The sequence below is a fragment of the Lissotriton vulgaris genome, chromosome 7 (genome assembly GCF_964263255.1).
Source record: "Lissotriton vulgaris chromosome 7, aLisVul1.2, whole genome shotgun sequence".
In the NCBI taxonomy this organism is placed as follows: domain Eukaryota; kingdom Metazoa; phylum Chordata; class Amphibia; order Caudata; family Salamandridae; genus Lissotriton; species Lissotriton vulgaris.
Window position 1 is genome coordinate 1,265,616,352 of NC_141695.1, and position 25,042 is coordinate 1,265,641,393.

At 48.6% G+C, this 25,042-nt stretch overlaps 1 protein-coding gene across 2 annotated transcripts in view; it reads right to left on the bottom strand.

The window, feature by feature from the left end:
* Positions 1 to 24,807, bottom strand: part of CDC25C (cell division cycle 25C) — a 432,607-nt gene extending 407,800 nt beyond the window's left edge. Inside the window, exon 1 of one of the 2 annotated variants that reach the window (XM_086931823.1) lies at positions 24,674 to 24,807. The gene's annotated coding sequence lies outside the window, so the exon portion shown is untranslated. The remainder of the gene's footprint in view (positions 1 to 24,673) is intronic. The other variant, XM_086931824.1, reaches the window with a different exon arrangement.
* Positions 24,808 to 25,042: the final 235 nt, after the last annotated feature.

Below are 25,042 nucleotides of genomic sequence, written 5' to 3' on the forward strand. Positions count from 1 at the left end.
ATTCTGTACCTGGCATGATCTGTCCAGGGTCCACAAAGCTAGGTGTCACCATTGTGACACTGGCACAAGTGTCCCTATAGGCCTGAGCCATTTTTCCATTAATAAAAGGTGTCTGTCTGTATTTGCCCAAAGTATTGGGACTTATGTCAGGGGACATATCCATATCCCCTGTACTGACAAGGACAGCCTGAGTGAGGGTGCCAACTAAGTTGTCACTCCCCTCAGAACCCAGGGTTAACCCTACTAAACCCTTGGGAGGTGCACTACCACTGCTGGCTGTACTAGGGGGCACAGGTGCCTTAGGGGCTGCAGTGGCAGGAGTCTGCCCTCCTCCTTTCTTGGTGCACTCACTAAACCAGTGAGTTTTACTTTTGCAGTATTGGCACCACCTTTTAGATTGGCCTTCTTTCTTCTTTTGGGGAGCCTGACCCCCACCCTCTTTGGGTTGTTGGGGACCTGTCGAAGACTTCTGGTCATTTTGTTCCCCTTTCGAATCCTTACCCTTCTGGTCTGCTTTCTTCTGACCACCTTGATTCTGGCCCTGGTTCTGTTTAACTCTTGTTCTAACCCATCTGTCTGCCTTCTTTCCCAATTCTTGGGGAGAGGTCAGATCTGAGTCAACAAGATGCTGATGCAACAACTGGTTCTGACAATTGTTTAAAATTTGCTCTCTCATCATCAAATTGTACAATCCTTTATAATCAGTAACCTTACTGCCCAGCAACCAGCCCTCAAAAGCCTTAGTGGCACAATCTACAAAGTCAGCCCAATCTTGAGACTGAGTTTTCTGGGTATCCCTGAACAGCACCCTGTACTGCTCAGTGGTTAGGCCAAACCCATCAACCAGTGCATTTTTCAAGACTTGGTAATCATTAGCATCCTCCACCCTTGTGGTGAGGAGCTTGTCTCTTCCTTTACCCTCAAAGGAGAGCCACAAGATAGCTGCCCACTGACTTGGGGGAACACCTTGCACAGTGCAGGCCCTCTCCAAAGCAGTAATCCATTTGTGGATGTCATCCCCTTGTTTAAAGGGGGGCACTATCTTACCAAGGTGTTTTGTATCAAAACTCCTTTCCCTATTGCTAGGTACAATGCTGCCACCAGTGGGGACTGTCCCACTCAATTGTTGCTCTCTAGCAAAGGCAAGCCTCTCTTTGGCCAGGGCAAGTTCTTCCCTTTCAATCCTCAGATTGGCTGCCTTTTCCTTAGCTTCATACATTCTCCTCTGGGGAGATGTCATTCCCCTTTGAGAGGAACGTTGAGAGCCATTGGTATGAAGGGATCTGATAGAGCCTCTTGATAGAGATCTATCTCGTCCATTCCCAATGTTAAGCTGACCTGAGAGTGGCCCCAAGGGTCCCCTAGTGCCCATCTCATGTCTGCTTAAGTTGGACCTGGTTAGTCTGCTGACTTCTACCTGTTCCTTTTCTGCCTCATCCCCTGATACCAAATCATCATCCTCATCATCAGCATCATCTGCTTCCTGAAGAGGATGGTCCTGGGCATCAAAGGGACCCTGTAAGGAGGGCATGTTGCCATCTGAATTAGAAGGGTCTGGGTTACCAGCCCTCCTTGCATCATGAGTCTCTAAGAGACCAATCAGAAAGGCAGTTGTGGGGTTAGACCCCTGCTTAATCTTCCTAGAGGTACACACTTGTCGTAACTCATGGAAGCTAAGCGCAGTATATCTTGAAGAGATGACCTGTGGAGGGTCAACTGACACAAGGGGAACCTCAGTGTTTCCTCCTTTGTCCGACATACTGTTTCTAGTGTGGTGTAAGTGATGCACCTACCTACACTATGTGTTTACCTACTGATCCCTTGCTAAGAGTTGCAGCCAAGGTGTGCTAAGCCTTGAGGAGCTACAACAGCTGGTTCAGTAGAACTCAGAGTATTCTAAGCTTTAGTTATGTGTACCTAACAGTACTTATGTGATCTTTCAACAAGATATTCTTAGGATACGTGTGGTAAAACAACAGCAAGCTCAAATCCCAACCGCTGCTCACCAATGTGAGAAGGTGGCCTGATATGCAGTGGTCACTATTCTAGTGCCCACTATGTATCAGTCCAGCAACCCTTATTGATGATTGGTTGTAAGTCAACCTTATAGACCAGCTATCCTAGTAGCATGGATACGAGCAGTCTAAGGCTAAAGACTCGAGAGGGCGTGTTAAGCCAGCTGTTTACCACACATATACCCCTTGAAGACCCAGTGAAAGGACACCACACAAGTGTTATGAAAATAAACAGTTATTTATTTAAAGATCACAACAGCCCTGTACTCTTTATGAGGACAGGGTACTAAGCACAAACCAAAACTCTTACAAAAATACTTAAGTTAGCACAGTATATACAAATGCCCGAGGGGCACGGAAAACCATATACTCTGAAAGTGGAATGCGAAATTCCTAGCAGGTAAGTACAGTACTAATAGCTTTTGGAATCGCTAGGACTTGACTAGGGAATCATTAGATTACTTCTAGGAGGCCTAGGGGACTCGGGTGCAGTGTGTGCACTCTCACGCGAGATGCGGGACAAAAGTCTATGGTAGCTAGGAAATAGAAAGTTAGTGTTCTCGGGCGAACCCGACCTGGTAGGGAGAAAACGAAAGTAGATTCTGACCCTTGGATAGTGAGGCTATGCTGGGGCACCGAAATGCCGAAGTTACCTAGCCCAGGGGCTGCAGCTGCATAGGTCTGAAAAGACGTCGGGAATCCTCGTAGACGGACCAGGAGCCGGAAGAAAAGATGCTGGCCGGTGACCAGTGAAGAAAGTTCAGTCGGATCCAAGCCTGGATCTTGAAGATAGATGACACCTGAAAGCAGAGGGGACCAAGTTCGAGACTACTAGCCAGTAGTCAGTGGGCACCAGGAGGGCACCGGATGGTAGCCACCTCGACAAGGTGAGTGGGTGACGCTGTAGCTCGAAGATCTCGCGGACCAGGAGGCGTTGTCGGCGACCAGGATGGAGGATCGAGCTGTCCCACGAAGTTAGAAGCTGTCGGCGTCGCTGGACCCAGGATTGGGCAACAAAGCCTTGGCAAATTCAAGCCCACGCGGTGGACCTAAAATGGCGTCTGGAGTGGACCAGGAGGGTCCGGGGTGCCTCTCTTGAACAAGGAAGCAAGGGCCAGCCTGGAGCAACCAGACCAGCAGTCGTGAAGTCGTTGGGCGTCGTTCAGAGGGCCACAAGCCAGCCGGCTAGTAGCCAAACAACGCGGTGCACAGCAAACAGCAGAAGGGCCCCACGCAGATCGTGGAGATGCAGGGGGGCTGATCTTGGGTGCTGGAGCTGCGCAGGGTCGGGGCTTCTCGGACCCCAAAGCACTCACCAGTGGAGGACACGGTGGGCTTGCAGTAAAGATGTCGTGCAGTCTTGGCGATCGTCGGTCCCTTGAGGTCTCGTCGCACTCACGGTTCTCAGCTGGGCTGTAGAGGTGAGTAGAGGTCAGAGGTGCCAGGGAAGCCGGGTCTCGTCGTGCTGGGTCGTCGGATTCGTGATGAAGGACTTGCAGCAGGCCGCAGTGTTCTTTAGGATGGTGCCTGCGGATGCAGGGTGACTACTCCTTAGCCACAAGGGAGAATCTTGAAGAAGAAATCGTGAAGTCCTTTCGAAGAAAGTGGTATCTTGATTCCAAAGATGATCTAATTTTTAACAGGGGGCCCGCTCCCATCTTTATACTAAAAAAGGGGGCTGACCCGGTGACTAGGTCCTGCCTATGGGTGGGACTAGGTGGGGGGTGGTTACACCCCTCAGCCATGCCGGACTTCCCCAGGCCAGGGGCTGGTGTGCCCCTGGAACTGGTTCAGACCGGCCTATGCGTAGTGAGCACCGGGGTGCCACTCAGCAGTCACCTTCCTGTAAAGCCCTGCCTACCCAGGATACACAAAACCATGTCTGGGACGGTGCTAGCACCGCCCCTGACAGGAAACCCTTTGTCCAGGCTCCCCTCACTGGAAGGACTCCCAGCTGCAGGGGGTCAGACTCGTGTCTGTGGTGGCAGCATCCATTTTGTGGAGCTGAGGCTTCAGTTAACTTTAACCGGGGTTCACAGTTACATACATGTCGTGTCCCTCTAGAAGGGTGGAATGCTAACCCCGTCGCCAGAATTGGCGAGGGGTTAGTATTCCAATTCGTATGACACCTTACTCGACATGTTTTGATAAAGCAATACCAAAGATAGCATTTAACCGCGAGGATTATAATGCACTTAAGAGTATATGGTATGCGATATCATGGAGCAGCTATTAGGACTTGATTCCGCAAGCTGCAGACAGGCTCAGCTCATGCCAGAGCACCATCTCACACGATTCCAAGCACTCTGCCTTCAGGATTGTCAAGGCCTGCCATAGGAGTGACTGATAGGAATCTGTGTGTCCATTTTAGGGTTAGGTATAGGTATACTACACCTACAGCAAAGGGTGATTACACGACTTTGCCCCAGCTGTCATGCAGCCAGTTGTGTCGAATTTAGGAGGCCAGCCAGGGGTGGCATAATACATGCTGCAGCCCCTGGCAGCCCTGGGTACACCTATGCCCTGAGTTACAGGGTCTGATAAGGTGGCCCAGTACCAATTGGTAGATGCACCTAGGGTACATGAGGTAATTTAGAAAGAGAACAGCCAGGCTGTGGGTCTGATTGGCAGGCCCACAGCCAGAGAAAGTCGTAAACCAGTGAAACAAAAGCAAAAAATCTGGGTGATCATAGGATTGCAGACCCTACTCTCCTACATAGTATACCTATATCTAACCCTAAAATGGACACACAGATTCCTATCAGTCACTCCTATGGCAGGCCTTGACAATCCTGAAGGCAGAGTGCTTGGAATCGTGTGAAATGGTGCTCTGGCATGAGCTGAGCCCGTTTGCAGCTTGCGGAACCAAGTCCTAATAGCTGTTCCATGATAACGCATACCATATACTCTTAAGTGCATTATAATCCTTGCGGTTATTTGCCAACTTTGGTATCGCTTTATCAAAACATGTCGAGTAAGGTGTCATACAAATTGGAATACTAACCCCTCGCCAATTCTGGCGACGGGGTTAGCATTCCACCCTTCTAGAGGGACACGACATGTATGTAACTGTGAACCCCAGTTAAAGTTAAACTGAAGCCTCAGCTCCACAAAATGGATGCTGCCACCACAGACACGAGTCTGACCCCCTGCAGCTTGGAGTCCTTCCAGCGAGGGGAGCTTGGACAAAGGGTTTCCTGTCAGGGGCGGTGCTAGCACCATCCCAGACAGGGTTTTGTGTATCCTGGGTAGGCAGGGCTTTACAGGAAGGTGACAGCAAGTGGCACCCCGGTGCTCACTACGCATCTGCCTGCTAGAACCAGTTCCAGGGGCACACCAGCCCCTGGCCTGGGGAAAGTCCAGCAAGGGAGAGGGGTGTAACCACCCCCCTTCCTGGTCCCACCCCAGGGCAGGACCTAGTCGCGTACCCACCCCTTTCTTTAGGATAAAGGCAGGAGCGGGGACCCTTCCAAATTAGATCATCTTTGAATCAACAAACTACTTTCCACGAAAGGAACTCTCGACTCTTCTCAAGATTTCTCCCTTGTGACTAAGGAGTAGTCACCCTGCATCCGCAGGCACCATCTAAGAACACTGCGGTTTGCTGCACGTCCTTCCTCCGGAATCCGACCGACCAGCACGACGAGACCCGGCTTCCCTGGCACCTCTGACCTCTACAGCAAAGCTGAGAACCGTAGGTGCGACGAGACCTCGAGGGACCGGCCATCATCAGAACTGCACGACTTCTATCCAGCACGACCGCCGAGGGATCCTCTGGTGAGTGCTTTGGGGTCCGAGAAGCCCCGACCCTGAGCAGCTCCAGCACCGAAGTCCAGCCCCCCAGCATCCACGAGATCTGCGTGGGGCCCTTCTGCTTTTTGGCTGCTCACCGCGTTGTCTGGCTACTAGCCCGCTGGCTTGTAGCCTTCCCGACGACGATCAACGACGACAACACTGCTGGTCTGGTTGCTCCAGCCTGGTCCTTGCTCCCTTCCAAAAGTGGAGCACCCCGGACCCTCCTGGTCCACTCCAGACGCCATTTTAGGTCAACCGCGTGGGCTTGAATTTGCCAAGACTTGTTGCCCCAATCCTGGGTCCAGCGACATCGTCAGCATCAACCATCGTGGGACAGCTCGCACCTCCATCCTGGTCGCTGACAACGCCTCCTGGTCCGTGAGACTGCAGAGCCCAGCGTCGCCCACTCACCTGGTCGAGGTGACTACCATCCGGTGCCATCCTGGTGCCCATCTGATCACTGGCTAGTGATTAAGAACTTGGTCCCCTCTGCTTTCAGGTGTCATCCATCTTCGATCCAGGCTTGGATCACTTCGAACAATCTTCACTGGTCGCCTGCCAGCAACTCTTTCTTCAGGCTCCCGGTTTGTCAACGAGGATTCCCGACGTCTTTTCAGACCTATGCAGCCGCAGCCCCTGGGCTAGGTAACTTCGGCATTTCGGTGCCCCAGCATAGCCTCGCTATCCAAGGGTCCAGATCCACTTTAGTTTTCAGCCTACCTAGTCGGGTTCGCCCGAGAACACTAACTTTGCTTTTACTAGCCTCCATAGACTTTGTCCCGCATCCCGCGTGAGAGTGCACACACTGCACCCGAGTCCCATAGGCCTCCTACTAGTAATCTGAAGGTTCAGTAACGTAGTCCTAGCGATTCCAAAGCCCATTAGTCCAGTACTTACCTGCTAGTAATTTCGCATTCCACTTTCATAGTATATGGTTTTTCGTGCCCCTCGGGCATTTGTGTAAATTGTGCAACTTGAAGAGTTTTCGTAAGAGTTTTGTTGTGTGCTTAGTACCCTGTCCTCATAAAGAGTACAGGGCTGTTGTGATCTAAATAAATACACTGTTTATTTTCATAACACTTGTGTGGTGTCCTTTCACTTGGTGTTCAAGGGGTATATGTGATGGTATAACAGCTGGCTTAACACGCCCTCTAGAGTTTAGCCCGAAGACTGCTCGTATCCATGCTACTAGGATAGCTGGTCTATAAGGTTGACTTACAACCAATCACCATAAGGGTTGTTTGGACTGATACATAGTGATCACTAGAATAGTGAACACTGAATATCAGGCCAACTTCTCACAACTACGAGGACCCACATGTCGATCTAACCTGGTTGCTGGGGCACCATCTCCCTGCAGTCCATACTACTGGTGAACCTGCCTGGCTGTTGGCTGCTGGCAGCAGGGGGTAGCTGCAACGTCCTAGGGGCACGCACTGAGGGCTAGAATCTGCGCCAGAGAGAGTACCTGCCGTGTGGTGCTGGTAGCAACCTCAAATTGTGGGAACGCCTAGCTCGCATTTATCGGACGTCCGTCGCATAGATTGTGCAGCGGCAGCAGTGGTGTTATGGTCCCCCTTGAACAGCCACGATCTTTTTGTTTGCCCTCTGGGAGTGCTCAGAAGCCGGGATGGGCAGAGCGGACAGGAAACAACCAAAGTGGTCATTCGAACAGAAGAGGTCAAAGTCCGCGACGTCTCAACTGAAGACACTGCCAGGATGCAGGAGCAGCCCTACAGAGGAATTGAGACACGATATCTGTGGCATGCTGGTGGCAATGGAGAAGAGCCAGCAAAGCGGTATCCCATCCCTTGGCACCAAAATGGAAGCACTATCCCACAGAATTTACAGCATGGCCGAGAGACTGGACATGTCCGAGCGGAGGCGGAGGAGGCGCAGACTACCTTAGATACTTATCATAAACAACTAGGCAGGGTGCTACGCGACGAAGGATAAAATAGAAGATTTAGAAGCGCGCTCTCGGTGCTGTAATCTTCGGATCACAGGCCTTGCGGAGACAACGCATACGGGCAACATGGAACTCTTCATAGAGAAGTTTCTGAAAAGGCTGCTGGGCGAGGATTCCTTCTCTGCCATGTTCGTTGTGGAAAGAGCCCACCGCTCATTGGGGCCTCGGCCAACCCTGGAGCACCTCATCGCCCGATCATAGCTTAACTACTCAACTATCGAGATTGTGACATGGCACTGAAGCTGGCCAGGGAAACGCAGCCTTTGGAGAATGAAGTATCCACGATCTCTTTGTTTCAGACTTTACGATACGGGTCCAGGAAGCGCGTCACCAGTTTGCTTCAATGAAAAAAACAACTTTGTGATCTTGGTGTAGATTATGCTGTGTTACACCCAGCAAAACTGCTTGTAAACATACCGGGTCGATCACATATCTTCACGGACCCGAAGGCCCTACGGAAGGCGCTGAAAGACTGGTCGAGAGAAATACGTCTCAGCCCGGTGCGGCTACTTCTTGATGAGGCTGCAGGAGGAAGGTTGATATTGAGATGTCGCCTCTGAGTGATGAGTATGATAAGGGGACTTTTATTGGACAAGAGGGGTTTGACTGCGAGGTCTTGGAGGGGTAGACATAGTAAATGTATCCTGTCTTAAAAGCCTTTGTTGCCTCCGCTGGATGGAGCAGGGACCAAGCGGGGGGGGTGGGGGGCTAGTGGTTGACGGTCGTAGACTGTGTCCAAACTTTGCAACTGTATAGTAGCATTATTGTGTGGGGGTGGGGTACTTGATGGTTGAGTTTGGCCTTGTTTAAATTGCGTGCGAGCGGGCACCAAGGCGGAGGACACAATCACGACTTTGCAGTATGGGCGACGTAGAGGGTAGGAGGATTCCACTACCCCCGTAGATGCACGATATAGTTGAGATGGTGTCTTGGAAAGGGCCTGTTCTACATACCTGTCTAACGAGCTACCTCTGCCCACACGTATAACACACCTGGGATTAATTTTTTGCCTTTGCGGGCGGGGTGGTTCTTCTTTGCTGTTGATGGAAATGAATCGCGACCAAGTTGGGGGTGGTCTGATGTGGGTGGGGGGGGTTGGTGGGGTTTGGGAAGCACAATGTTATTTCGGAACGTTTTTTTATATGTGTGCACATAGAGATAGGTACGATTATGCACTACACAGGTTGGGATGCGGGATATGGCTAGATCAGTGTGATGGTGGTACCTAGCTGCACTAGTGAGAACACAACTGTAGATGCCCTCCGAGCTCTTACATGGAAATTTTAGGGGTCTTAACGACCATAGGAAACTCAGTAAGGTGTTGCATTATTTGCACAATCACTCTATAGACATCACTTTATTACTCCCTTGACAGTCCCATGCTGTGCACCAGAGGCCTGCGGGACAATATCCATGCCTCAGGTTTTACCACACATGCTAGAGGGGTGGTTACATGGGTTAACCCCAGGTCTCCCTTCACTTTAGTGCCTCTGGACTCAGAGCCTGATGGCAGATATGTGATATCCAGGTGCCAGGGGAAGGGCTTAGATCTTGTTATTGTAAATATTTATGGTCCCAATTTTGATTGCCCTGATTTTTTTAAAAACATTTGCCACAGCCTCAAATACGTACAGGGAGAAACACTCACTCTAGGTAGGGAATCTTAATTTGGTCAGGAATCCAAATGCTGACCGATCGGGGGGCCGGTAAGACGCCTCTCGGCTGCAGCAAGAGAGTTGGAAGGTGCTCTGATACGTTTGGATATGTGTGACGTTTGGTGCACGAGATATCCGCACACTGGGGGATATACACATTATTCGGCTTATCACAACTTACATACCAGAATTGACTATTGGTTAGCGACTGTGCCCCTCTACGACAAGGTAAGGGAATATAGGGTTCTCCCACGCACTCTGTCTGATCACTCCCCCATTTTGGTAACACTGGCTTTCCCCAAGAAGAGTATACCGCCCTTTACTTGGAGATTTCCCCCCCCTATTCGCTACTTGACTCAGTATTCACAGCTGAGTTTGCCGAAGCCATAGAAACGTTGATCGCCACTAATGTGGGATCTGTGGACAGCTTTCAAGTGATATGGGAAACCTTTACGGTCTATATTCGAGGTATTGCTATTTCTAAGCACTCTGAGGTCCTCCGGGATATAGGACTGCGGCTGGCGAATTTGGAACAGTCTCTGGGAGTATTAGATCAGCGACAACAGGTGTAGGAGGAAGACTTACTGTCATCCGAAATAAAGACACCCCTGGAAGAATACCACGATACAGCGGATGCTGAACTTAAACATCTAGATAAATACGCGAGGGTGTATGGGGAGGGGGAGCGACCGGGCTCGGTACTGGCTCGGGTGCTACAGAGGCGTCACAGTAAGACTCGGGTTATTGTTATTGTTATTTTTGATTTATAGCGCGCCCAATCACCTACAGGCCTCTAGGCGCTTGGGAATCGATGATGCAAACAACAACTTGACAGTACAGAGAGCGGCATCCACTAAACTAGATAGTATTCATGGACCTCCTGAACAATAGCGTTTTTAAACCCTTCCTAAAGCGTAGGAGGTTCTCTTCCCTGCGCAGCGACTCAGGTAGTGTATTCCATAGCTAGGGGAACTAGCACAGAGAAGGCTCTCCCTCCCTTGGTAACAAGTTTGTACCGGGGGCAAACCAATAATTGAGAGTCTGAAGATCTTAGGGTTCTCATTGGGCTGTACACCTCCATGCGGTCTTTGATATAGGCAGGCGCCAGCCCGTGGATTGCTTTGTGAGCTATACACCGATTTTTGAATTCCACTCGCTCCTTAATAGGGAGCCAGTGGAGGCTCTGTAACAGGGGAGATGCTTTGGATCGTCTTGGCAATCTAAAGATGAGACGAGCAGCGTCATTCATAATGACCTGTTAGTCAGGGTTTTTGGCAGGCCAAGGTAAAGAGCATTACCGTAGTCTATCCTCGAGATCACGGTAGCTGCGACAATGGAACGTAGCATGGATTGGGAGATGACAGGTACTAGCTTACGTAGCTGTCGAATAATATTGGTACAGCTACCCACCACGGAGGTAATCTGATTGACCATTGATAGGTCAAAATCAAGTTTGATCCCCAGGCTCTTTACATTTGGGCTTGGTTTAGGGGCCGGGCCTAGCTCTGCTGGCCAGTAGAGGTAGAGGGTTGCAGAACTTAAATCTGCAGAGGGGGAGGTGTTCATGAATGAGACTGATATAGCTGACAGTTTCAGAAGTTCTTAAGCTAACATGTATACTACTCGCTCTTCTGGGTCGGATGAAGAAATCTTGGATTATCTTTCCCATATCAAACTCCCCTTTCTCACTAATACGCTTTGTGAGTTCTTTGTTGAGGCCCATAGAATAGGAGGAGATATTAATGGCCATAGGGGGCATGCGATGAATAGAACACAAGAGAGCAACCCTGCCCTACGATGTAGTGGTCCCAGAGAGGATCCAACTAGTATTAAAGGGGTGATTTATCTAGGAGCCAGCACTGCACATAACAAGAGGCAAGTCAATCCAAATGTACTCAGAGAAGATATCTTTTTTTATATATTTATTTATTTATCTTCTTTGGTTTTGTGTATCAAAAAGTACATAAGTTAATTACATTGTTTGAATCCACATTATATTTATAACATCCAACAACACATGATAAAGGGAAAGATAAAAAAAAGAGGAGGGTTAGTCCTATAGCATAACCTACCCAGTAATATACCACACTGCATTCATACTCTCAAACTCACTCATTCCATTTCAATCAATCTAGTGTTCTTTCATTCACTCATATAGTCCTGGTGCTTGCAACATAAAGATGTTAAGTTTGTTGCATAGGTCAGAATGTTATCCCAGGGGGCAGACGACGTATAAAGAAATCCTGGTGAATATGGGTCAGTGTGCCGTGTTCCTGGAAACGCAAGCCGACGCGCGTTTCGGTGACTGGCCGGTGGGGCCGCACCTTCGTCAGGGCTGGGGGTTGTTTACTGGGAGGGGAACAGGCATAAAATATAATGTATGTCAGAATATAGGGTTGACTGGCACGATTCATGTAGTGAATAAGGATTTTCACACTTTACAAGAATGGACTATGTTGGGATCCTAGTATTTAGTAAACAGGTAATAGTGGCCAGGTGACCTATGGACAGAGGGGGGTGACGCTTTCTGATTTCACTCGTGCCGGGTACTGCAATCCTTGAGAGATTTCAGGCTGCTCTCCGGAGGAGATTAGTGGCTTTTAGGATTCCATGGGCCGAGTTCGCAGCTTTCGGCAGGGATTCCGGGCGTGATTTTAGACTGCTCTACCAAGGCGATATGCAATAATTGCAGTTCCATAAGCCGTGATCGTTGCTCGTAACTGTCGGCAGGGGTTCCTTTAGGTTATAGTAGTTCGTCCTTCAGTGGGATTCCGTCGACTCCAACCGACCGACCAACCGCAACGGGAGACAGGTTCCTCCATAGGGGGCATGGGATCCGATAGTGCTCCTGGAGTGGACGGCCTCACTGTGGCGTTTTACAAAGCTTTCCTCGACATTCTACTAAAGCACCTGTATGATGACGTGCGTAACTGGTACTATGCCTCCCACAATGAGAGAGGCCATCATTGTCACTTTCCTTAAACCTGGTAAACCACCTGAGGAATGCGGATCGTACCGACCGCTCTCTTTGCTAAACGTGGACACTAAAATCTTTGTTAAAATTCTTGCGAATCAGCTGGCCCCATTTGCTCAGACTCTTGTCGCCCCTGAACAAGCCGGGTTCATTCCAGACAGAAATCGCATTTATAACTTTTTTTTTTCTAATTCTTTATTAGCAGAGTAGATGTGGACATTACATCCTGCTGTGGCATAATCATATTTCAAGCATTTTTGTACGTGCACATATCCATGTCAAGTATCTCAGCAACATTTAACATTTTCGTTTTGATTTTGTCATATAGCCCAATCATATACAAACTAAACTCCCCCCACTCTCACCCACCCTCTCCCAGCTCTCAATTAGTTATTTTGAAAAACACATGTTACATGGCTACAACTAGCACAATGGCATCACATGTTTGAATGCACCACATATCACATGGGGACGATATATCTTATGATTAGTCTATTAGGTTCTGCCTGTGCACCTAGACCTGCTGAGTCTGTCGAGGTACGTATCAATACTGGCCGTCTAGGGGATCATGGCAACTCTCCTCTTGTCTCTCTGTTTCTACGCAACTGACATTTCAGAGTCCGATTCAGGGGACCCATCAGCCTCGAAAGCCCCAAGTGTAGTGTTCCATTCCAGAGAGGATAAGTTCTTCCTGAGGCCCCTACGCTCCTCACGTTGTAGTGCCTCGCCCTCTGCTCTCCCCTAGCGTATCACCTCTGCTCTCCACACTTCCGGGTTTGGCGGTCTAGTTGACTTCCATCGCATAGTTATTGTGCGTTTTGCTAGTATTAAGGCCAGGTCTGTGAATCGGATGGAGACACTTTTTTTACGCTCTGTAGGCCCAAGCCCCAATACAGAGTAAGCTAGGGTGGCATATGGCTTGGAAGGTGCCAGTTTAATTAGGGTGTCATGCACTGTGGTCCAGTAATACCCCAGTTTCGGGCAATCCCATAACATGTGTATCAGGTGCTCGCTCGCCATGCTGCAACTATCAGGTGTGTTAGGGAACATTACGTGTAAACGGTGCAGCGATAGGTATGCCCTGTGTAAAATCATGAGTTGTATGAATTTAAATTTAGGGTTCCTCAAAACTTTTTGGGGTAATTTGAGGATGCGTTCCCATTCTTTATCTCTGAACGGCCTACCCACATCTTCCTCCCATTTAGTTCTTAGGGGTTGTAGTGAGACCGCCCTCCCGGTTCTTATTCCGTTTGTGATCCATTTCGTCAAATGACTGCCCGTTCCCATGAGGTACTGCATTGTCAATAGTGGGTTCGTTGGGGGTTCCTCACCTGTAGGCGCCCATGTCCTGGCTATGTACCCGCGCACCCGGGCATGTAAGAGGAATGTGCCCCCTAGGTGTATGATGAGTTTCCCGAAAGTCCTCAAACTACATAACCTGGCCATTTGCAAATAGGTCTCCCATTTGCGTAACCCCCGCTTCCTGCCACGTATTAAGTGTTGGGTTTGAGAGCAATTCCTTGCCTAGCGGGACTCCCAAAAGTGGTATCGTGGGGGCATACGAGGACGTAGGGGACTTGTATTTCACCGCCCTCCTCCAATATGTGATCGCTAGTCATAGTAGGGGAGGCGTGTGCCTGGGGATCTGACCCCGGTAGCAATAGGGTGTGAATGGATCCTTTTGACCAGCCCGTTTCTGACATACTAATTTTGTGTAGGTTGCGGCCTGCCAGCTAGTAGGACAGCCACTGCAACTGGCAGGCATAGTTATATGCTCGGAAATCCGGTACACCCATTCCGCCTGTCGCAGTGGTAAGTTGCAGTTTGGTCAGACCAATGCGCCTACGTCCCAACCCCCATATCAGTTCCGTTAGTAATGTGTGCAATTTCTGGAACACAACGGCTGGGATCACAAACGGTAGTCCTGTGAAATAGTAAATTAATCGTGGTACTACTACCATCTTGGATATGGCTATTCTGCCTGCCACCGACAATGGTAGAGCAGTCCAGAATTTCACCTACGATTTTAGTGTTGCAGTGGCCCTGCCTAGGTTGCCTTCGGTCATGTCATCTGCCCCCCTATACACTTGTATCCCTAGGTATCGGAAGGTTGACTCCGCTATCTGGAAGGTGTGTGGTGTGAACAACAGTGGGGTATTTGCTCCTTTGTCGCTGAAGTGGAACCCGTAGGATTTAGGTTCACTAATAGTAAGGCCAGACAGTGTGCGGAATTCCTCAAAAATACTAGGGATGGGGTCCAAGTCACCCCTCAAATCCCGTAGGTATAGAATAAAATCGTCCGCATAGGCTGAAATCACATGCACCGTTCCTGTTCTCTGTATGCCCCGGTGCTGCGCCAAAGTGCGAAGTTTACAGAGTAATGGCTCAAGGGCCAGGATAAAGAGGAGCGGGGAAAGTGGGCAACCCTGCCTGGTTCCTTTCTCTATAGTTAGTGGTTCCGAGATGCACTGGTTTGTACGCACCCGAGCCGTTGGGTGGGTGTATAACAATTTGACCCAAGCCACGTATGCAGGTGGTATTCCGAAATTGGCGAGCATCGCAAACATGTAGTCCCACCTGAGGGAGTCAAACGCCTGTTTTAAAATCGAAGGAGATACACCCCTCAGTCCTCACTAGTGGGTGGTCGCATAGCATTAGTTGGCTTAGTCGCCGTAGGTTCATAGCCGTGCTTCTGCCCGGTACAAAACCGCATTGGTCTGAGTGTATAAGTTGTGGGATGTACTGGGCTAGCCTCGTCGCCAAGATCTTACTTAATATTTTAAAGTCCGTATTCAGTAAGGATAGGGGTCTATAATTGGCCAGTTGCATTCCATCCCTGCCTGGTTTCAGTAGCGAGACTATTAAAGCCTGTAGGGATGTCTGCGGCAGAGTGTGGGTACGCAACGCTTCTTGGTATAGTATGTGAAGGCGCGGGGCAAGTAGGTCTTTATAGGTCACGTAGAACTCAGCGGGAGGCCGCCGGTCCCTGGAGTTTTATTCCGCGGGAGTGAGCGGATAGCTTGCCGTACTTCCGCAATCGTAAGAGGTCGTGCTAGTTCCTCCCCCTGTCTGTCCTCTAGGCGTGGTAGATCGAGTCCTGTGATAAACTTGTCAAACGCTGTGTCAGAGGTGTTGATGTGGGCCATATAGTGTCACATAATAATCCCTGAAGGCGGTATTAATGGTTGTTTATGTCGTGGCTTGAGTCCCCCTGTGATCAGGGACCTCCAGTATGGGCATGTACTTTGGGACATCTTTCACTATACGCGCCAGCAGGTGGCCTAATCTGTCCACTTGTGTGTGGTGTTTACATGTGTATTCTCTGTAATCCAGCACGCGCAGTTCCTCTAAAAGTACAGCATGTTGTATATTCGCCTCCTGCAGTGGCGTGAACGGTAAATTCGTGCCGGCAGCTTTGTTTTCTAACATAGCCAGGCGACCCTCTACCTCCCTGAGTTTCTCCACTACATTCCGTCTCATACCCACGCGCATTCCCATTGCTCCCCTCTGATAGCCACTTTAAAGGCATCCCATTCGATCTGACGGGAACTGGCAGTGTTCGTGTTCACTGTGAAGTAATGTGTAATTGCCTCTGCAATGGACGTTTTGAATACAGTGTCTTCAAGTAGTCCCGTGTCGAGGCGCCATGTTGGTATAGGCGTCTGGACTCTACCCCACTGTATTGTGACTTCTACTGGGCTGTGGTCAGATAGAGTTTTCCCCATATGTTCTGCTATTAGAACTGGCTCCAGCAATGGTTTGGCACAGAAAACCCGGTCTATCCTGGTGTGCAGTTTATGGGGCGGAGAGTAAAAAGTGTATTCCCTGTCTAATAAATGTTTACTACACCATGCGTCAGCTAAGTCCCAGCCCTCTGCCCATTGCGCTAGTGCGTCTGCCTGTCGCCTGCTTTCAGTGGCCTGTAGGGGTGGATGCGATCTATCTAATGTTAAATCCAGAACCGCATTAAAATCCCCGCCTACCACCCAGGGATATTCTACCCAATCCGCCAGTACACTATTAATGCTCGTCAAGAAATCGGATTGAGCTGAGTTCGGCGCATACACACCACCTATGACAATGGGAAGGCCATCTAGTACACCACAGACAAATACATATCTACCCTCTGGGTCGGTTCTTTGTTCTACCAGCTGAAAGGGCACCGAGTTTCTGAGCCATACAGCCGCCCCCCTAGAAAACACAGAGTAGGAGGTGGCAAACAGTTGTCCTTTCCATTTCTTTTGTAGGTTTACGCTCTCCGCACTGTTCAAATGTGTTTCTTGGAGGAAGGCCACCATCACCCTTCTTCTGTTGAGTTGTGCCGAAAGTCTATGCCTCTTATGTACGGACCCCATACCCCTTACATTCCAGGTGCACATTTTATAGTTATTAAGGGTCCCCATCATTGTCCGTTGAGGTCATGTTCAACAAGCCTTGTGCCAGTAAGGCCATGTGTAGGAGAAATATAACGCTGAGTGCCCCCTTAACTTGCAACCCCTGAACTTCAAGGTCCCCGAGTAACAGCTCCTGAGGTCCAAACATTTCTGCCCAACGTGGGCGAAAGTTAAACCGAAACATGTCTATTCGTTGGGGGGTGGGGTCCCACTTTCATTCGCCCAAGGCCTGTTGATGGAACTACAGCGTGCCCCAAGCTAGTGTGTCCCCCAATCCCTCCAACCCACTGCTGTCCATTCATGAGTCTCATACGTTACCGACCAGTTCTTCGATGGATGCAGTCAGAATTCCTCAGCCGCTTGCGCCGTAATTTTGGGGAACAACTGCAGGCTGTCCGCAGAACCAGATACCTCCGTCTGTGTACCTGATTTGCTGCCCCTGTCTGAATTGTTCCTTGCATTGTGGGCAGCTATTGCAGCCGTCGTCAGTTTGATCACCCCCGTCGATTTCCCAGAGCGGTCCAATTTAGTCTTTCCATTCGCCGCCGATGTGTTCGTGAGGCCTCCTCCTGAGCCGTTCCGCCTCCGCTCCTCAAGGTGCGATGATCCTTCGCCCATGTCGTCTTCAAATGGTTCCTGTGTGTTCGTGGGTGTCAGAGTCACCTCCATCCATTCCGCCGCCTCCTCAGGGGAGTCGAAGAAGTATGATTTGTTTTCCTATAATATTTTAAGACGGGCAGGGAATAGCAAGGCATACTTTAAGTTCCTGTCTCGTAACTTGCGTTTCACTCCCAGAAACATTGATCTGGCTCTCTGCACCGCTGGGGTGAAGTCAGGGTACACTGAAATTGTTTTATCTTCATACCTTATCGGTGCCTTCTCCCTTGCCACTCTTAAAACTGCATCTCTGTCCTTATAATTCAGGAGGCGTGCTATCAGTGGTCTTGGCGGTGCTCCTGGTTTGGGTGGTCTTGCCGGCACTCTGTGTGCCCTTTCAACACTGTATAGTGGGGTCAGATCCTGTGGGCCCACAATTGTCTTCAGCCAGTCCTCAACAAATTGCGTTGGATTTTTCCCCTCACTTTGTTCCGGAATTCCCAAAATTCTCACATTATTGCGGCGAGCCCGCCCTTCTGCGTCGTCCCTTTTGTCCCATATTAGTTTAATCTGCTTCTCCATATTCTCTAACTTGGTAGAGTGGTCTGTCTGTTGAGGTATGAGGTCATCAAGTGCGAGTTTGTGTTCTGACACCTTTTCGGCTAGCTTGTTATGATCGGCCCTGAGGGGCGACAAACCTGTCGCCATGTTGTCCATGCGGAGTTCCAGTGCTTCCCGGGAGGCCTTTATTTCAGCTAAGATGAGATCTAGCTTCGCGTCTTGCGTGCACTAGCCTGTCGGTGGTATGAATTCCACGTTGGAGGAGGCCAACGGGTCCTTTGATCCAGTGGATTGAGTGTCAGCGTTCGCGCCTTGATCTTGCACTTTAGCCCTGTGTTTCCCCATAGCTCTCGTCTGCAGGGTGGTGGTGGTAGGGTCCCGTTTGTTCCAATCAGTCCAGTGCTCTCCTGTTGTCGATGCTCCTCTCCTCCTGCCACACCAGTCAGCACTTTGGTCAGTGCGATGGGGATGTCCTGCGGGGTCGGGGGTGCATCCAGTTTAGGTCTTGATCCCCGAAGTGTCCCGACCCAGCACCAAGGCTTGCACGCACTCGACAGCGCCTGAAGTAATGGCGCTGACCGAGAGTAGTGCAGCGTCGCCGCCAACACTCCAGGGGGTTGTAAATACCGCTATGTTCCTCCTCGCCACAAATGCTTCCCAGGGGGGCACCTCTGTTTATTAGGTGGTGGCGAGCGTGCATACTGACCACCATGCGCAGTTAGTACATTATTATATCCGCGTGTCTCGATGCTGTGCGGTGCCCAGTCAGTCAGCACTGTCGCAGTCTCGTCTCCACCACAGATGCCTATGAGTTGTTACAATAGCAATGGCGGCAGTTCCGGGTCGGTAGCAATCGGCAAAATGGCGCCGAACGTTGTGGTCCGGTTGTTGCGGCGGGCGCCTCCCGGGTGTAGCTCCGGGGCTCAACTCCGTAGTGTGTGCAGTCCTTCGCTCCTCATGGGAGAGCCAACCTCAATGCGCTTCCCCTTCGTGGGTCGCCCAGCAGTGTCGCACCGTTACAGGCCTTCTGGCGCCGCCGGTTCAGGCACCGCGTACATTCGCCCCCAGCCGGGACCCAGGTGTCCGGGTGCGGAGTCGTCTTCGTTATTGTGGCCCAGCCTGTGAATCTGCATCGGGGCAATGCGCCGTTCCGCCATCTCTCGCACTGCGCGGCTTCCGCCGTCCCTCTCCAGCTCAGCCCGGCTGTTAATTTAGGCCGCGGCTGCACCTCGCGCACCCAGGCCTCACCAGCGCCGATCGTCCCCTTCACTCACGGTTTGATTGCAGGACTCGCGGCTAGTCGTCGCCGGTCGGCTACATCCACGGCAGTATCAGCGGACTCTAGTGGGTCGGCAAGGGCTCCGGGGTGGCAGGATAATCGGCAATTATTGTGGGCATTGGACGGAGCTAACACGCTACACGTCCGCCATGTTCAGCTCGTGGCCACGCCCCCTCATCGCATTTATAACTTACACACGGTATTTGGTGTCTTACAACACACCCGGCAAGACCAAGGCGGTTGCGGTCTTTCTTGATATGGAGAAGGCCTTCGACTCGGTCGAGTGGCCTTTTATGCGCCAAGTCCTGACCTGGATGAGTCAGGGTCCGGTTTTTCTCCGGTTGATCAGAGTGCTGTATCACGGCCCCTCTGCCAGAATCAAGGTTGGGGATCTGGTGACAGATGCAATTGCCATTACCAGAGGAACAAGGCAGGGGTGTCTGTTGTCCCGTGTTGTACGCTTTGGTTGCTGAACCATTGGCCTGTGCCTTAAGAGAATACCATTGTCATAAGGGCATCAGGTTCCCGAATCATGACATAATTGTGTCTACCTATGCAGACGACACATTGTTGTAAGTCAGAGATCCGGAATGTAACCTTTGTTTGGGCTTACGGAAGTTGTGCATTTTGGCGCCCTCTCTGGCCTGCGGGTCAATTGGCATAAGTCTGTTGCAGTCCCACTCACGACTCTTCATGACCCAGACTACCCATTACAGTGGTCCACGGACTCGATCCAATACCTGGGTATTCAGGTCTTTTGGAACCTCCTGAGGTCATGGAACTACCTTATATTATTAAAGCCAAATCCCCCTGCAAAATTGTCTCTAATATATATAGAATTGCTATGTCCCACAGGGCTAACCAGTTTTCTAGGGCCATAATGGATTGGCAGCGAGACTTGCAACAACCAATTGATGACGCTATGTGGGCTTATTGCTGCACCAGCACCCGTCGCATTTTCCTAAACTGCAAGCATAGGTTGATTCACTTCAAATATCTAAACAGGACACATTACTCTCCGGAGCTGCTACATAGATACGGCCTGAGGGACAACCCTGCCTGTGAAAGATGCTCCGAGAAAAATGCGGACTTCCTACATTTAGCCTGGTTGTGTCCGGGGGTCCACAAATTCTGGGAATTGTTTTTTGGTGAGCTGGGGAAGATATCAGACTTAATGCTTCCGCTTGACCCTGCATTAGCCTTGCTGGGTTACTCCCACAAATTCCCAAAAGAAGGATGCAGACTGATGGATATGGGACTTCTCTTAGCAAAACGTAGAGTAGCGATTAACTGGCTTTGCAGCCCTACCCCCACTATGACGCAGTGGTCACATGATATGCTGCTCTATTGCAGCATGCAGGCGTAAGACTTTAGTGAGCTCCTTCCTCTCCGAAGTTGCCACAAAAAAGTTGGGGCTTTAAACAACGTACATTACTTCAAGGGACTGAACAACCTGGTCCAGAACAAAACATGCAGGAATACAACACTCTTACTCCGACTAGTTGATTCCACTAACACCGTCGAATAGTCTAACGCTGGGACTGCCGGATGGTGGGCCCATATCCATAGGATGCTGTAGTTGAGCTCTGGAGAGGCCATATAAGTAGATATCACACTCACCTGTGTGGGTTGGGTCACTTGCCACTACAATCGTGCTTTTTATTTTTGCAGGCTGATCTGTGGGTACTATCGCATTTAAATGTGCGTTTTGTGCACATTACACTGCTAACAAATGTATCACCACACTTCCCGTATGTTATGTGTAAGTTTCTATAAATAAAATAATTTAAAAAATAAAAAAGGTCAAGCAGTTATAAATCAAAATACAGGAAGAATGTATTGAAACTCCAAAGCAATCAAAATAAACTCCATTATTTCTCTTCATCTGCCACCCTTCATAAATAGTGAAGACGATCCCATCTCCAGATATGAAAAGACAATAAATTCAGTATTAACTTCCCTTGAAGTAAATACAATAAGACGACAAAATAGCAAAATTAATCTAAAAGGAAAACAAACTGACCTTTCTCGACAATTAAATAAATTGACCAGAACGCAATTTTGATCTTTCTGTGCCGCAAGACCAGGAGAAACAAGAAAGTTGAAAAAACCCCTCCAACGAAAAAAAGAGAAAGGTAAGCAAGACCAAAGAGATAGAATCTGGGTCGACATCCGAATAGCAGTAAAAAACAGAAAGAATGGAACATAATTGCCGCTCAAATGGGGATTAAAAAAGTCAGCCCAAGCAACTCCAGTATCATCCTCAGAATGGGAAAAGCACATCCTCAGACTTTATATACCCAATCCCCAAAACAGGGTTTCCCCAGGCCAGTGTTCCGTACAGAAGGGCCAATCCGAGCAGGGCTTGTTAAAAATGTCAGTTACACAGATCTCTGCTTTCATAAACTCAGCGAGGACATCTGTAGTGTTGGGTCCGGACAATATCCCAATCTAAGTCCTACAAAAAATACAGACGACTAGAGTAAATTCCTAGCTCCACTCTTCCAACACTGTTTTGAGTGTGGGAAAATACCAAAATCTTGGCGGGGGAGTATAGTGGTTCCTCTCCTAAAAAAGGCTCAAGATTGAATCCATCAAACTATAGACAAATAGGACTCCATGATGCCACCGGATCTCCACAGCTTGAGCTTTGGCACATCTAAAAGACTGGGCCTTTTCGAATAATGTGATCCCTATGACACAGGCCTGATTCCACCCAAAACACTCAAATTTGGATAACATTGCCATTCTTCAGACTGTCCTAGATAAATATGTTAAACTCACAAATATTATACAGTGCATTTATCGACTTTTCAACCGCTTTCAATAGCGTGGACAGTCCGATGTTACGGAGAAAACTAGAACGTTCAGGGATTCCCACAGATCTTACTGTAATTATCTCCCTGCACACTGCAACATGGTATAGAGTTCAAATGGGGAGAGAAAAGGGCTTAACCAATCCAATTCCTACAATGAGTGGCTTGAAACGGGGATGCCTACTAGCACCCATGTTATTTTCCATCTACTTAAGTGACATACTGGGGCACTTTTCCTCAATTAAGAATTCTCCCCAGAAATTAGCACAGCTTGATATCCATTGCTTAATGTATGCTTACGATATTGTCATACACTATCGCACCCCAATTGGTTTTCAAAGAAATTTAAATGAATATTACCTTTTAGTGGAAGAAGGAAATCTCTACCTTTCACATGGTCATTGGGAGGTAACACAATTGAGACAGTGAAAGAGCATATTTACTTGGGCCGTATCTTTATATAGAACTTACAAGACACTCCCCATCTCCAACACCTAGGGTGAAAGGCAGATTCCCACGTGGGGTCACTACAGAGATTTTATGGCTCAACGGGCAATAGACAATTCAAACCTTTGCTGGAGGTCTATGGCATGAAAATCCCACGGATCTTATCTTACACCATGGAACATACACCAATTAAAACTTGGCAATCAAAAGTAAAGGAAAGGTTTATCCTTTGGAAATTGTTCAAAGTATCTCAATCCGTCTCTGTTCAAGCTCTACGCCTGGAGCTCTCTCTAACGAGCATACTTGCTCGAGTTGTCACCAATATCATAAGGTGGGCCTATAATCTCTTTCATGCAGCTCCAGACACATTAAGACATATTAAAATTGGAGACCTTAAGAGATGACGCGTCCCAGTACACCTTCAATAGGAACCTCTTAAAAGCCCTTGAGGTGTCACAATGCACTGTTGCACTTCTGCAGGCCAGGTCTCCACCGCACTTGAAGCTCTTTTTAAAACATATGACTCCAAGAATAAGCTATGAAATGGACAAAGAATATTGTATCCAATTAAATATTACAAAACTTTCTCGGAAAACATAGTATTTAAAACCCCTGAACAATATTTACAATTTCAGTTAGAGCACAGTGTAAGGCGCTGTATCCTTTTGCGATTGGGAATCCTTCCTTTAAAAACATGTACAGCTAGATGGGATGCCACAAACAATTCTTTAGGTAAATGTGACTTATGCAATGCGGCCCACAAGATTTGTATTGTGTATTGCAAATTTGTCCTACCCGATACTGGTAGAGGCTTGGCATCGATATATAAAGCCAATCTAATTAAGGTATAATGCTATTTTAGCACAAGATCTAATTGCAGTGTGCCAGTCTCCCCCAAATGAATTTGTCTATTACAACTTGTTCAAGTATTTAAAGAGCTTCTTAAAGTTATTTTGAAGAAAAAGGGCTCAAATCTAATAGTTTTAACTATCCTAAGCGGTTCATGCGGACCACAAACTATTATTACTTGTCTTTTCTCATAAAGAGCTTTTAAAATGTTTTTAATAACAACCATATATTTTCTATTTTATGTGTTTGTTGACCTTAGTTGAGGACTGAATCAAATAAAATTACTTGTACTTGTAGTGAGGGGCCACTGCTCTTAAAGTCTGTACATGGAATGGAGCAGTACTTGGTGCAGGTTACCAGTAGGCATGCGCGATTTGTCTTGGCCAGGTTTCATTTCAATCAAATTCATCCCTTCCTGGCCTCCCCAACTGGCTGGGTGCACTCTGGAAGTAGGTTGCCGTGCGGCTGCGACAATAGGTTTCCGCAGGGCACCTTACACCTAGTCATGTTTTGTACTCACTTAAGTAAACGCAGAAATAGGTTCCTGCTACCAATGCGGAGGCCCCTGCACTTTAACCGAGTACGCCTTGCTCTTAAGTATATACAGTTGCTCCCCAATCAATGTGTTTCAATTGCTGTATCGAGCTTTCTACGGGCAGGCTGGACATCCGGACGCTCAAAGCCTGACTGATGATTGTGTATATAGCTGATATCAAACTTTTAATTATGTTTCTATCCTGCATTGTATGATGTTTTTATACAATGTTATGTCTTTTTTATTGTAATGTATGCCACACTTATGGTAGCTTTGCTTAACCGAATAAACATGTATGATGTTGATGATGAAATCCCTGAATGCTTTGTTTTTGGGACAGTCTGTAGGGGTATAAATATTTTCCATCTTGCCTTTGCCATCTTTCTCTCCTCCAAGCAGTAAATGAAGCCCCACACTCCAGGGGTTTACCTCTGCTTTCTGGACCATGCAGCAGACCTGATCTTGCAATTATAAATACAGAACTGAAAGTCTCAGAATCCACAGAAACCCTGAGTGAACTAACTCCTGTACATGGTAATCTCCTTTCCCTCTTCCATGTGGTAACCAACACGTTCAGAACTCGAACTCTGCTCACGCTGTGAAACGCTGGTAATTTAACAACAGTCTGCGTTATAGGTCTTTGAAATCTGCCAGTGACGTTTTGCTTTTATCTGAGAGATTGGCGTATGTGTCAAACTTTACCATAGTCTATGTCAGTGGTCTCTTACGTTTTTTGGTCACACGCTCTGAGCTTTAGCACTCGCCTGTCATATTATTTCAAACTTACCGTCCTCTCCCCTTTATTCCGTCTTGCCTCGCTTTACTTTGCGGCACCCCTTCTCACAGAAGGTCTACGTGCTCCCACGACTCTTCGCCCAGTCCTGTTCCCTGCCTAAAAAGTAGATTTAAAATCCTCCACCTGAGAACCGGCGAATCACGACGCACGCTACACAGTAACCCAGACGCACGTAGAGAAAATTCAACCAATGACACCTATCAACCAATCAGCACTCAGTTCTCGGACACCTTCCAATCAGGGTGAGAAGGATTCTACAATGAATGGGCAAATGAAGCGCCATTCAAAATTATTCCACAGTAAATTGGTTACTCACACAAAATCCCGCCCATTTACAGCAGCTGACCGGAAACATTTGTT